This window comes from Thunnus thynnus, chromosome 16 (genome assembly GCF_963924715.1).
Source record: "Thunnus thynnus chromosome 16, fThuThy2.1, whole genome shotgun sequence".
Taxonomy (NCBI): Eukaryota; Metazoa; Chordata; class Actinopteri; order Scombriformes; family Scombridae; genus Thunnus; species Thunnus thynnus.
The window spans coordinates 28,186,424-28,202,519 of NC_089532.1; the positions used below are offsets into that span (position 1 = coordinate 28,186,424).

At 38.9% G+C, this 16,096-nt stretch overlaps 1 long non-coding RNA gene across 1 annotated transcript; it reads left to right on the forward strand.

Annotated features, from left to right (window-relative positions):
* Positions 1-242: 242 nt before the first annotated feature.
* On the forward strand, positions 243-1,376 carry LOC137200049 (uncharacterized). The gene is made up of 2 exons (XR_010931904.1): positions 243-775; positions 1,020-1,376. It is a non-coding gene; the product is annotated as an uncharacterized lncRNA (long non-coding RNA).
* Positions 1,377-16,096: the final 14,720 nt, after the last annotated feature.

Genomic DNA, 16,096 nt, shown 5'->3' on the forward strand with positions numbered 1-16,096 from the left:
CAAATGACTTTTCGGACAGCTGTCAGGGCTGCCCACCTCCCCAGTGGACATAACCGAAGTAGATGACATAGAGCTGCGTGAACAACTAGACATGGTAAGTTATAAATCTGGACCATATGATCTATTTCTTTGACGTAAATTAACTGTGACACACATTTGGCCTAAAGTGTATTGTATACATTAAAATTAGTCTAATCTTCCCAGGTCATGCTGAATGCTGTGAAGTTGAAAGTTCAGTCTCAAACAATTCCACAACTACCACAATGGTGCTGGTCATGTCTAATTTCTCACAAAATTATCTTGTTTGCAGCATAAGCCAGTAATTGTCAAATAAACATTTCTGTATATATTTTTCAGATTAAATGTTCTTTGTAACCCACAGATGCACACATAACTGCATAATAAATAAATTGCTGTAAAACATGACTTCCTTTTTCTTCCCCACTCCCCTGATGCAGACCGAAGGAGTTTCATCACGGCGAAGTCTGTCCACAATCAAAGGATTGAACGTTTGTGGCATTACTAATGGTGTGTAGTTATTGGTTATTACTACTATGCTGCCTTCAGACATTTGGAGGACATTGGAGCGTTGGATCCAAACCAGGACGTCCATCTCATCTGCCTACACTATGTGATGCTGGCATGGCTGAACTGGCATCTGCAGTTGTTCAGCCAAACGTGGGACAGACATCCAATGTCATCTGAGGGCAACAAATCCCCCCAGCAGCTATGGGTGGCAGGACAGCTTTTGAATATGGAGCAGATACCCAGTGAGGTAAAGTTGTCATCCAAAAACGTTTCATTACAGCTGCTGATTATATATATTAATTGCAAACATGTACTTAAATGACAGCTATGCTATATTGACTCTTCTTGGATGCAAGTGATACTACAGACATAATCTAACAGTGCAGAGTGACGCACCAAAATCTATTTTATATAATATTTTGAAAGAGTAGGATATGTCTCCAAGCAGCTAAAGAATTAGAATTCAACCATCATGGTTCCTGTGTTATTAGATGGATTTCGCCACTTGGGGAATCGATTGGAATGGACCAGCTCCTTCCCCTGACACACAGACACCTGTTGAGGTTCCTGCACTTCCCCATGACCAACAGGACACCTATGAGACCCTGCTGCGATCAGACATTAATCCATTCCACATGAGTAAGGTCTATGGTACAGACATTTACATGGAGGCTTTGAGGATGATCCAAGACTATTTGGCTCAGCATTGAAGTGGGATTTAAGGCCATTCAACTACTTCCAGCACCCTCCACATTGGCTTCACTTTTCATACCTTGCAGCTCTGTATATTTATTATATACTGTCAAGGATTGTATACAAAAGGAGTAAACTGCTTTGCATTGACACTATTCATGTACAACCTGGAATACATTTGAAGTCATTTCAGTCCATCCACAAAGCACTTTCACCAGTATTGAGATATTCGAAGGAGAAACTGCAGGTTTCTGTTAGAATGACAAACGTTCTACTTTAAGTTAAAGAGGGGGCACAAGACCTTCCAAAGTCTGTTTCTAAACACTACTATTCCTTATTTTATATCTTATATCGTTTTCATTTTTTATGTATTCATGGAATCTAAAACGCTATAGCTTTCAATGACCAGTGGCCATTGTTAAAACAATCACAATGTTCAGTTCTCAAACGTCTCTCACACCTGAATGGGTTAAGTTTCATGCTGCATTTTCCCTTTTATTGTGAAAATTAGATAGGGGGAACCTGTAGGTTCACATAAATGATGGTTCCTCACTTAGGCAGTTTATCACACTTTCCAACTTTTTAATAGGATAATGACAACTAAAAGTTTCTTCAGACGTAGCGGCAAGGGAGCGTATGTTCGCAACGTCATTGGTCACGGCGCTTGTTGGTTCAGGGGAGAGCAAGCGACGATTGTCACGTATGTCTGCTCAGTTATGTAATCATTGGCACAAATAACACCCCATACAGGACTGACATTGAACTGTCCTCATCACTGCGGGTTTCATCTTTCGGACCATGAGGTGTTGGTCCAGGACTGGCATCGAGCTGTTTTCATCTTCGCTGCTGTCTGGTTTCATCCTGCTGACCACGGACTGTCTCCTCGTGTCTGACATCGACACTGCCTGACATGCCGCACCACACCCAAGCGACGCACAGGCCTGCAACTTTTTTTATTTTGTGTGAGTGTGTGCGTGGGCCCATGGTTAAATTGAGAGTCCAGTGAAGTATTTGATCTGAGTCGCTATAGGGAATAGTAGACAAAGTGAAAAGAACTAGGGGTTTGTATTTTTTTTCCAAGTGATTTATTAATTTGCTAAAGCTAATTTTATATTATTTAGAAAGTTATTATTTATCATTTTGAAGGGATCTAATTTGTGTAATTTGTTTCATTCTAACCAAAAGTGTAAATTATTTGTGTTTTATACAACAACCAAAAACAAAAAAAAAAAGATTAATGAACTATTATTCCTTCTCATCAACAAAAGTTGTCTGGGTCAGTTATTTAAAACACATAAAAGTTGATATTAATAAATATACTGTTAAGTTTGACATTTCATTTGTTTGTTAGGGTATTGTTGCACCCAAAACAGGTAAACCTTCACGGTAGCTACCTTATGAAACAGAACCCAAGCACCCCATCATTTTGGTCTAAAGTTAGTTATAGCCACATAGATCTACCTTTAAGGGATCCACCCAACACAGTTATGGTGATAATAGTTTGAATAATAGTAGTAGTTCTGTTGGAGCCGTTCTGGATATTGTTATATATGTGTGTGAACTTGATGGAGATTAGCTGATAAAACTGATCTAAAAGGATAAGACCCATTAACTGACATTTTTGTGAAACTACTGCCACATAATGTATCTCACGACAGCTTTAAGGCAGAGCAGCAGAGGTGTTAGTGATAACAGAAACACACACACACAAACATTTCAACTCCATTTAGCACACAAAGACAAAGGAAACCTGGACTCCTTCTCAGTAAACCGAAGTCAAGACACTTCAACCTTTTCATATTTTTCATACAGTATGGGTGAAGCTTCTCACTCTCTCTCACGTATCAATACATGTGTCCAAGCAGGAACACACACACACACACACACACATACAGGGCTTTGAAATGTTCCCACTTTTTCACCTCTTATCTACTTGTTCATACTTTCAGCTAGAAACTTCATTCAGAGCTTAAGGATTCTGAGTATCATTCAACTTTTCAATCCCATTTATACTATTTAGACCTATTTCCCACTTTTTCTGCTCATTCATACCCCTTTAGCTGCTTCTTCATCCAAATTAAAGCCAGCAACCCAGTTCAGTGTTCAGCCTTTCAACAGCCAGCATTCTCACCGCAACTTCTTCAGAAATTGCATTTTCTAGTTACCACTTTAAAATACGTAAAATGGCATCTTATCCTTCCCCCTCATTAAAAATTCTGAACTCTATGAATATGCAAATACATTTAACTTCAGATATTTAACTTCTGGACACAAGATGTCTCTTACTTCACTTAAAAGTCCATTCTCAGTGTATGTGTGTGAGGAAGCCTGACCACAGTGGCTAGGAAGGTGGTAGGAGGCAGACTCAGACTCTTGTTGAATGAGTAAAAACTGATTTATTCAGTCCAGTGTACCAAAAAACAAACAAAAACATGTCTCAGAAAATATAATTAACACAAGCAAAATCGAAGTTAACTAGCTTAACTCAGGATAAAGCAAACTAAGGCATGATCACATGCACACAGCTACACTGTCATCCTCTAATTTCTGCTCCCCCTAAACCTACATCTCCCCCCTTAAATAGGCCCTCCAATCTATCAGGCAGAACCATATTTATTGAGGGGTGTCCTTTCCCTTATGCCACCTGGCATATAACAATGCTACTTGTATCAGTCAACATTGTTTACACAAAACACATCCACAACATTAAACCTCAGCCTGAGCCAAAACAAGTACAAATCATATCGATACTAAACCAAACATTTAACTAAGTAACATAAATCCCCCTATACTTGGTCTAACCCAGTGACATCACGGATGACATAACCCAGTGTATAAATACAGGAAGTAGTTGAGTGCGTCCTCCTTTTGTTTACGGAGCACATGGTGGGTATGGTGGGTAACAAAGAAAATGATTAACTTATGAAATGCAGAACTTAACCAATAAACAATCACTAAACTTAACAATATTTGTCTGTGTTTTACTTTAACCAAAAATGTTGCTGGTATGTGAACTGTAACCAAACATAATGCAAACCACAAACAAACCCGAGACAGTATGTGTCTGCAAACTACAGCTTGATCATGGACATATGGCTAAACAAACAATTAACAAGCATGGTTATATTCGTAAGCTATGTGGCACTGATGGTGAAAACAAATGGTGTATTCTCACCCACTTTGTCACAATGTGCACTGGAGGCTTCAAGTTTCCTTCCGCTTGTATATAATGAATACTTGTTGGCTTTCAAACTAGTTGTGATGTAACAAATCCTATTCAAAGGCCCACCTCTAAAACCAGACTTTTAATGAGCACAGAGAAACTTTCCTCCTTCAGCAGATGAACAGGCTTCTAGTGTCAAACTCTGCATGTACATCATTCTGCACATTGAAACTCAAACATCCAACTGTATGAACAAGAAGAAAAACATATGTTTGAGTCGAGGTGGACTCAATGGAAGCAGTAACTTTAAAAGTAACTTGTAATTTGTTAGAAAACGCTATGTGTCGTTGTGGAGTGCATGGACCCAATGTATTTATTGTTTAATTTGTTGGCATTTTTAAAATTTATTTTTATCCTTTTTTGCCTAGTGTCCAGCAGCAGCTCTGGGCCTGTGTCTGATTACAGGTCAAGTCAGGTCTTATTGTCAGATCTGGAATAGATATAGAGATAATTACAGGTAACAGATCAGTGTGGGTTAAACTTTGCAGGTGCAGGGCAGGTGTGGGTTTGCAAAGTGGACTCATGCAGGAGATAAACAAGACTAGGTGAAATCCTGGTGTATGGCTGGACTGTGTATGAAACACTACAGGGCTTTTAATTTGAAACAACAAATAAAGGAAGCGGTGACATGTGGCGACCAAGCCCCCAGGAAGTGTGCCGGGTTTTGACATAGACAGCAGCTCAGCTTCGACACAACTACTTGACTGTACTGTGACAAAATAATCTCAACACTTTTATTGTCACAAAAATAACCTCATTGACAGAGAGATGCAGTAAATTATATTATGTCTGTAATGTAGTTATAATAAAAATCCAAACTGCTATGTTGTTTAATAAAACAAAACAAAATGTAATATAGACTGAACTGTTCAATTTAATAGATTTATATTTATGTAAATGTGGTAATATCTGTGCATATAGAGCCCCAGAGGCAGCGCTGTTGTTCTGTTCAGTAAAAACATGAAGCTTCACTTTACATTAAGACAAACTGTGGCAGCTACAATTGTTAGATTTTACCTGTGAGACCAACATTCATCTTCCAGAAGGAATTATATCATATATCAAAATGCTGCAGAGACATTAGAGCCAGCGGTAAATCACCAAAGAGCTGCACAGATGAATTAATCAGATCATAGTCTCCCCAGGATGATGACGGATGCTGATTGGCTGATCATTTCGGGAGTCGGGCTGCCAGCAGCTGAGATGACCGCCTGGTCTCACCTGGTCAGCGGTTGTGAAAACTGACCACATACTGGGAATCTAAATGGTTACTTTCTCACCTGAAAAAATATTAAAACTTAATAAAGTGACATGATAATGGTCCTAGATTATAAGCCTGGCTCATTGCTGCTGGTTGGTGCAAGATGCATTCTGGGATACTTGGCTGTCTTAAGCTTCAGCCGACCAGTGGTATAACTTCATACTCAGTCAGTCAGTCAGTCAGTCAGGGACAGACATTTGAGTTTTCTGCTGTTGCAGTCCAGCCAAAAAAACAACCTCACATTTAAAAAATGATATTTGTTCACAGAATGATGCAGGATGGATGATTCCATGGTGTTACTTGGAAAGTGTGGCTGATGTATGCCTTCTACGTTTTTGATGCACCACTGCACGGCACAGGACCCCCGGTTGTCTGAGAGTATTTCACTCATTGATTATGTGCACACGCATCCATACGCTCCCTGATGAAATATACTTTTAAAAGTTGGGAAATTACAAATAAATGTCTGTCTTTTTTATAGGTCTGTTTCAGATAAAGGCCTGGTTCTGCATAAAAAACATCCACTGTCTGATAATTGACTTAAAAAATAAAATACTTTTTTGTAAAATTCTTGCTTTTAATTGCTCTGTCTAATTTATTTATTCCACAAGTGAATTAAATGCGGCTTTCTTGTTTTCATGAAGTTAAAGCAATTTTCAAACCGCTCAATATTGTGGAGAAAAAAACCCTCAAATTACACAAATAATTCAAAACTGCCATTAATATATTCACAGTGTGAAAGTGTTATCTGTCAACCAAATGCATATGTTTCATTTTGTAACAATGCAATTTGAGGAGAATGTGGAGAGAATACATAAAAACTGGTGTAAGTGTGAGAGTATAGGCCCTGCTCACTACCCTTATAGCATATTAGATGACATTTTAATAGTAGGTGTAAACGAGATTTTAGTTTGACTTTTGATTAATGACATCCAAGAGAACCAAAAGATTCCATTTGTTGTGCCCTATTTACTTGAATAAAATGCTCTTCATATCTTTTAAATGTGTGCCCGTGTATGTGCGTATGTAGCCTATGTGTGTGTGTGTGTGTGTGTGTGTGTGTGTAAACTAAAACACGATTTCATCTCTCCAAACCAAAATCAATGCCATGCAATCCACTCACAATCTACTTTCCAAATGGCCTTCTGAGAACAAAGCAAACCGGAATTAAACTAAAGTGAAGTGCCTGCTGGATTCCCTGGGGAGGAACCTTTCATTTATTTGATGTTCTTTATCCATTGTCTGCCTTTCTGTCAAAAGGTACACTGATATATTCTACTGAGTGCACATTTGTTAAAAAAAACTGTTAACAAATCAAACACTTATTTGGATTACATAGGGGAATTTAAGAATAACTGGTAATGATGTCCACTTTAATTCATGAGGTTGGAGGTAAAAGTCGATGCTTTATCTGGCATTGTAAGCAGGGTTAGTATAGAGGTCCAAGTGTACTCACCATGTATACACACCTCTCAATCACTGCTGATCTATTTACCTGTTCCACCAACCTGTGTTTAACCACTTGAATCCTCATGTTCCCACTTCCCATACATGGGTGTTGTGGTTGTTTCACTTATTTGTGTGTAAGTTACTCTTTGGTAGACGCCATCGTAGGGCAAACACAAGCTGTTATAAATTGACTTTTATTCAGTTTTAAGCCATATTTTCATGATAAATTTAGGTGGTTTTTAACTTTATCTTTTAGCCGGATGAAGGATTTTAGTCATTGGACGTCTGGATCTTAAGTTATCAGAGAAATAAACTGGGCAAACGTTAGCAGCAGCTCGGCTAACAGCCCCTCCAGGAAGTCCGGTGGTCACCAAACATCGTCGGAGAAATATTGATTTTTTAGGTGAAGCAGCTTTAATTAATATTTTTAACGATTTTAATCTGCATGTACGTTTGTTTCTGGAGAGGAGGAGACCTCTGCGGATGATTCGGCTCCCGGAAGAAACCTGCTGAAAGTCTGGATCTAAAGTTATAAGAGAAATAAACCGAACAAGTGTTAGCAGCAGCTTGGCTAACAGCCCGTACCGGACATCCGGTCATCGCCGTACATCGTCGGAGAAACACAGATTTTTTTAAAAAGGTAAAACAGCTTTAATTAGTATTTTAACGATTTTAATCTGCGTGTACGTGTGTTTCTGGAGAGGAGGAGACCTCTGCGGATAATTCGGCTCCCGGGAGAAACCGACTGAACGTCTGGATCTAAAGTTATAAGAGAAATAAACCGGACAAATGTTAGCAGCAGCTCGGCTAACAGCCCATACCAGACAGCCGGTAGTCGCCGTACATCGTCGGAGAAACACTAATTTTTTTAGGTGAAACAGCTTTATTCAGTGTTTTTACCTGTAATCTCCGGGTCCGTTTGTTCTGGAGAGGAGGAGACCTCTGCGGGTGATTCGGCTCCCGGTAAAACATCCCGAATGATTAACACTGGAGTAATCCTATCCCAGTGAAGCTGGTTGTTTAACAACGAAGACAACAACTCCCATGATCCCTTGCTACTTCACACCGTCGTCACGCTCCGTCTTTTGTTATTGTTTTGATTGAGAGACCCCTAGCGGCTGTTATTACATATTGTGCTTTTAAGATACCGCTGAACAGCAAATAGAGGTTAACCTACAGTTAAATGAAACAAGCTCCTATCTCCTTTTTGGGTTATTTTAAAGGCATTCTTGGACATTTTAGAAATGACACATTGAAATAGAAGTATATCGGTACTGGGCTTTGGCAATAGAAATACATTATACTTGACTGGATGAGTCAGTTTGAGGAGAAATTAGTACATTAGAATCATTAGATATTACGCTGTGTTTAGTTTTAAGCCATGGTCAGTGCAAGGTTCTCACATGTAGTAAAGCAAATGTGCATTTGTGTGTGTGTGTGTGTGTGTGTGTGTGTGTGTGGCTATGGTGATGATATGAGCTGTGAGCAGTGTGGTGGGTGTAAAGGGGACAGTGGGTATTAATCATCCCCCCTGAGTCCATGGAGGAAGCAGACAGATCCAGAGCCAAGCGTTGGCTCCACATAATAATAATAATACAATAGTAATAAACCTTATTTATATAGCACCTTTCATATCATAAAATGCAGCTCAAAGTGCTTTACAAGAGAAACAATAGAAATCAATAACAGGGGCATTAAAAACAGGAGACACAAGGAGCGAAATGTAGAGACAATTTTAAGACATAAAAAGCATAAAACAAGTATGAGAAATATTAAATAAATACCAAATAATAATGATGTTAAAAAAGGTGGAAATGAATTAAAAGCAAAATCATACAAATATGTTTTGAGCTGTTTTTTTTTAAACTGTCAACAGAGGTTACTTGTCTTATTTGTGATGGGAGTTTGTTCCAAACATTTGGAGCATGATAACAGAAAGCTGCTTCACAATACTTTTTGTTATTCATTTTTGATACATTGAGCAAGCCAGCACTAAACAACCTAAGGGAATGGGACATGCATCTCCAGAGGTGTAATTATGAGTGATTAACCTTCCAAAAGCTCCAAAAAGTTTGGACAGTTCCCATGCAGAGTTTTTACTTTGTGCTTGAACCAAGAGAGGCAGAGGTGTGATTGATCCCAGACTTGCTCGAGAATTAATGTGTCCACTATAGGAGACAGAATCTTGGAGAATGTGGAGAACACAACTTGAAATGCAGTTTGCATAAAGAAGAGGTATTTTAAGCCAACTGACTTGTTAAGTAACAACATAGGTTTCATATTTGTAGAGCAGTGATGGGTAATATTGGTTTTCATCATGGTAATAATTGTTCACAATATTCAGTATATATCAGGGCAGTGTTGCCTCTATCATAGTTAATAAGAGTGTTAAATCTTTACTAGTGGAGCAATATGCTAATATTATAAATTCACAATACTCATGTTGTAACATTGACGATTAAAAAAGATATTCAAGTATCCACCATTAGTAATTGCCAAGAAATAAATCTTCTACTAAAGGTCTTCCTTTTACGATGATCACAATATTCAAAACTTAACACGCAGTAGTCATTACCTGTAAATACAGATACTATGTAATAATTTGGTTTTACAGTGCAGTTTTAAATAGTGCCTATTTACCTATTTACACATCCAGCAGACACAGAGAGGAATTAGCATTTAGAGTTGTGTTCATGCCCACCTGGTGAATGTAAGTCCAATATTCACTCTCTTTTAGCTCTGTTTTAGTCTCCACCAACTCCTGAGAAAAATATCTGGCTCTTTAACTGCTAAATGCTCCACTATGTTCACCAGCTAATCACTAGCTGTGTCTGCTGTTTGGTGCTGGGAAGGTAGGTTAATCAGAGGGTGTGTTATTGCTGAAAACAGCTGCCTGCTGCTGCTGCTGCTGCTGAAAAAGGCTGATGGGAGTGTGATAAGTTTGCGGGCCAGAAAACCAAAAACAATGAGCTAAAAGATGCCGAAAAGCTCAGTGAAGCTCAGGGGAAACTGCAGAGTATGGTAATAATTCCTGTTTGGTTCATCAACATGAGTGATACCTTTCATATACATGTAGTTATTTGACTTATTGTTGATACAAGAATATTGATGAGTGCATCTTTAAATACCAAATCCCAAATCCCATTACCTAGAATGACAGATGGAAATAGATTGAAAATAAAAAGATGAAAGATTCTGTCCATAATACACATCCACAAAATTATGCTTTTTTGACTTGATATTTTTGTGGAATACTTCAGTAGTATTGACATAAAACGACGCTGTCTACTACTTAGTGATTTGATAATACTGTAAAAAAAAAAATCCATGTATTTACATGGATTTTGCCTTTTCATGAGCTTTTATGTTTTGGTAAAAGTATACAGATTTCATAGTTTGTCTCCATCTCTTTCAGCCTTTTACACATAGCTTTATTAGTTGACATTTCCCAAATACAACCATATGAGTGTTTCCTTGACCTTACAGCTCTGACACCCAACTCGAGTGGTTATGATTAACAGCAATTGCCACTTATTCGATCGTGCCGCCCTTAAAGCTTACCGTAAGTAGTATATATTAACCTAAACGTGGTACAATATGCGAGTCAATGCACTTTGATGTAAGCTCTTGGCTCCAGTCCCAAAAAAAAAAAAAAAAAAAAAGCCTTCAGAGAGGAAAAATGCACAGCGGTGACTGGATGTGGAGGAGGAAATGCCAGCGATACGTGAAAGCCAAGACAAGCCGACTCAGTGGGCTACATTCTAATAACGCACCTCTGACTGGGAGACAAGCGGGTGCAAGGGGAAGCCAAACAGCCTCTTAATCCCAGCTTGGCTCTTTTGATTTTGTCAGGCAGTGTTTCCTGCCGTCTCTGATAGCCTGACAAGTTGTGTAAATCAAATGTCCAGGATTCAACGGCCCTGTGTGAATGCTGTGTTTAGAGAAACTGTATATCCATGTGAAATTGTAGCTAGTGAAATCTTCCGTCTTTTTGTCATTATATAGCTTTCCATTGCTCCCAACCCCACAGGATTTGATTTATTTCCTGGTTTAAACACTTTAAACTCTCTATAAAACTGCTATTTTACAGCCTGCTCTGGGGAATCAATCAATTAATCAATCAAGTTTATTTGTCACATGTTGTCACAATTTGTGCCTTACAAAGTCTTCAAATAGAATAGGTATAGAAATAAATACATGTGTATGATTGCGGGGTGGGGGGGGCAGTTTTAGACAGTGATCTCATTTAGGATCCTAGTCACCTGAGTGTAGAAACTCTACCTGAGCCTCTCAGTGTTGGCCTGGTGTATCCAGCACCTTCTTCCCACTGCAGCAGGGAGAAAAGGCTGTTAACTCGTTGGTTGGGATCTTTAATGATACTCCTCGCCTTATTCTTGCAGTGCCTGGTGTAAATATCCTTTAGGGCAGGGTAGAGAACCACCTATTGTATGTTCAGCCAAGCAAACTACTCTTTGCAGGGCCTTGCGGTTCAGGGGTATCATTTATAAAACAGTGCGTAGGATCCATACTAAAAGTGTACGTGTGCACAAAAGCCAAAAATGGCTTGCGCCAAAAAATAATCAGATTTATAAAACCATGCGTACACACGAATGCACATATATTTCTCTTTTTAAATCACAGTCCACCTGGAAATGTGTGCACATGGATCAGCCTCATATCCTGCCCTCTACATGCCCACATTCAACCATAAATGGTCAGTGCAAAAGCATTCATGAATATTGATGTACATGTTTTTCTTTTGCCGCACCAGTCACTCTCTCTGTCTTTAGACGCTTAGCCAATCAGTGTCGAGAGTCAGCGTTCTGACTCTCCTCATTTGAGCTGAGCAGCAGCAGAGGAAGGACCGCAGCAGACATGAACAGACTTTTACCATCTTATTTCCCCGTTTTCGGACGTCTTGAAGTTATGTGTGTAACCCAAAACAACCATGTACAATGTCAATAAACGTTCCTGTGGATTGTAAAGTCAGACATCTCTGGTTAAATATTTAACACACCCTGCAGTGGGCCAGCTCCCAGTTAACCAGTATAAGTAGTTTTTACACCACACACTTAATATCTAATATACAATAAACACTGTATTTGTTTATATTTACTCCAGAATCCAGCATACAGCTGTTTCTCTAATTTACACAGTGAGTGCAGGTGGTGAGGATGTGGCGATGAGGTGACTGTAGAAGTCAGTGAGTATGGCAGCCACTGCAGTGTCTCCAGTGTCTCTGCACTTTACAACACAGTCGTGTCCACTGTAGCGATTCTACACACATAAATTAGAATGTGAAATTAAAATTTGTGAGAGGATTATTATACAATCTGGCTTCAATTCACCACCTCACCATCTGTGTCATCGATTTCCCCCATCTCCAAAATGTTCATAGGCATGGGTCAGAGTTTACATACAGGTGCGCACATTGTCCCATCAAGTTTGTTTTTAGATCACAACTTTTGTATGGGAAGTGGTGTACGCCTCTTTCAGGCCCCGTTTTATGCGTACACAACAGTTATAAATGAGACCCCTGTTCAGTACTGTGTCCGTACCAGGCAGTGATGTTTCCCATCAGAACGCTCTCGATGGTGCAGGAGTAGGAACTCCTCAGTATTTGAGGGGATACCTGCAATTTCCTCAGGCGTCTGAGGTGAAAGAGTCTCTGCCTTGCCTTTCTCACCACTGAGTCAGTATGCAGCACGAAGGTCAGCCCTCTGTGAAGTGGACAACAAGGTACTTGAAGCTGTCCACCCTCTCCACCGATGACCTGATATTAAGGGGGGCGTAGTTCCTTCCCTGCTTCTTCCACTTTAGTTCGCTATGAGCTCCTTAGTCTTGCTGACATTCAGAAGTAGGTTGTTTTCCTGACACCAGCGAGTCAGGTCCTCTGTTTCCTTATGGTAGGAAGTGGTTGAGTTTCCAAATCCTGTATGTCAGGAAACAGATGTTGCAGTTCTGCATGGGCTGGGCACGAAGAGTTCATGTTTACTATATGTGAGCTCTTTGCCTTGTTCTTCTAAGAAACCAGCGGGTATTTACCACATGTACAGGTCATTAAATTCCTTAAATTCCATACATTGACCTTGATTCATTCACCAGACAAAACTTTCCAGATTTACTTTACCAAAGTTTAAAAAACAAACCATTATATAACACAGTTTCATACTGTTCACAAGCTGTGGTTGATAATTGGGCAATGTGGATAAAAACTGTGTTCATAGCTCAAGCATTTACGGGACGTTGTAAGAAAATGGGACGTGTGGAGTCTGAGCCAAATGTCTGGAACTAGATGGTCAATTTTATATAATGTTAATGCAATTTTCATTCCTCAAATTGCAGCTCTGTTGTGGTCAGGTCTGTTCCTTGGTGACCTTTGGAGCCTATGCTTCAGATTGAAAGGTATTTGTGAAGATCCAATCAATTTGCCCCTTTTAAAGAAATGTTCCAGGAGCTATGGAACCAGAGGAAATAATCTTAGGTACTAAAAGTACTTTTTGTGCAAGCCTCATCACATCAATATAGTGTGACTTTATTTTCTTTTATAAGGCAATTTTGGCTCATTAGGAGGAGGTGTGTTTGCCTGGGTGGCTCGAGAGTTGGTTGGCAAAAAGTTGATGAAGCAGCAGGAGAGCACTGTTCGAGACCACTAACCGGACATTTTTACTGTCACATTAGGAAATTTTAATCAGACATTTTTATCGTCACGTTGAGCATTTTTACCACATTTTACTGATCATTTTAACCTAAACCATGATCTTTTCCTAACCCAAATCAATTTTTTTTGTCTCTAAACCTAACCAACAGCATTAAATGACAACAAAAAGCTTAAAATGTGTAGACATTACACGCGAAATGTCCTTAAAGTGGCGTGCTACTTATTCGCCATCCCATGAGATCATGTTGCCCCTTTCCATTTGAGATCCATTTTGAGCTTTATTTTCATACCATCCCCATAACATAAAGTCACAATTGATATTTCCTAATCTATCTAGGTAATATAGCTATAAAATATAAATATTTCTAGTCCAGTTTCACAGGCTAATGGTAAATGGTATATGGAATGCACTTATATAGCGCCTTTCTAGTCTTCCGACCACTCGGTGTCTTGCTGTGAGAGAAAGCTTTCAATGTGCAACGGGTGAACAGTCTAAGCATGTGTCAAGATAATGTTTGATATTTGCTGATGGGTTATATTTGGTTGTCAAAAACCAGACAAGAGAGATGCTTCTAATGTGACCTTGGATTTACAGAGGCACCTCAGCATGAAGGTTATAAAGTTGTGTTGATTCATGATGAAGAATCTTCCTTTCATGTCCTGTGCTGACTAAATGGAGCAAGTCTGCCTTCAGGAAACTCAAATGATCATTATTCCATCAATACAACATTCTATTCATATCTGATCCAAGAGTACTGTACGTGCAGGTGGTGTTGCAGAGGCTGAAGTCACTCAGTTCATTTTTCATGCCACTAGCCAAGCATGTGATATGGCTCAGCAAAATGGCTGGTTGTTCAAACATTGATAACACAATTGGATTTCAAGGTCACAGAACATCATATCAGAGCTATGTTAAACAGCTTCTTAACTAGAGATAATGTTTAAAGACTTCTGGCTTTCCAGCTTTAGAAAAAAGTGCACTGACCATACAATACATTCTAAACATTATACAGGGAGTTGTGAAACGTGATACCAAAGTGTGCTTGTTCCTTAGATCGCTGAAAATGTTTATGCTACAAAAAACCATTGTAGCTGCTAGGAACATTTTGACAACAACACACTTGAACTGTAAAGCCCCTTTTGTCATAGTTTTTGTTGACAGTCTTGTGTTTCAGTGTAGAAAATTAATTTCAAAGGATGTTTAAATTTATGTTAGCGTTAAGTTTTGCATGATGCAGAAATTCCCCAAAAGGGATGAAAAGAGTTGTCTTCAAAGCAAATTTGCAACTTTCTGCTAACATTCCACAATTCAGTCTATGCAAAAATTACATCTGTGCAACACACCAGTCAGTGATGGTGCAAAATGATGACAATTAAGTGTCTCAAAACTCTATTTAAAATGAAAATAGTGGAACTGTTAGCAGAAAGTAGTGTGGAGTGGACACTACTTTTTCCATTACATATGTGGGGATATTATTGGGCACTACACTGAACAGAAAGTTTATACTCTAATATAGTGAATAATAAGTGATTTTTGACACAGGTTAATAGCCTACAGCCATGCTAGCATTTCTGTGAAGCTTTAGGCTCAGTGGTTATTTGATTTAAAAGCTTATGTCAGCATGCTAACATACTGATGTTTAGCAGGTATAATGTTTACCATGTTCACTGTTTCAGTTTTGTGTGGTAACATGCTAATATTTGCTAATTAGCATTAGACACAAAGCCCAGCTGAGGCTGATGGGAATGTTGTTAGTTTTGCAGGAATTATATCAAAAAAGAAAAAATACTTGACAAATTTGATGTATTGGCGCATGAGGGAAAAGTCAAGGAATCACCAAAATTATTACAAATTCTTCTTTCAACCCATCCAATATTTAAGATATTTCAAACTGGTCCAAAGTGGTGGACCTACCAAACAAAACTGTCTTTCCTCAAATCCCGCTGCTCGTGTGGCTAAAAAAAAGTGTTGTTCTACCATGCAACACAGTGCTCCTATATATTTGCTCACACTGTTCAAGGATTAATATAAGAATATACTTATATAAGAATATAAGCAATATCCCTTTAAACTGAAAATCAACAACAATATGACCTCAGGATTATCTTACCCTTGACTTTTATTGATAGCTTAATGTAGCTCACATGAATACCAAACTGTACTTGACATGGATGAGGTGTGTGTGCATTCCTAATCACAGGGTCTCCCCTAACATATGCCTCACCGTCCGGTATAATATGAATTCCTGGCATACCTTGACCACCAGATGAAATATGACAC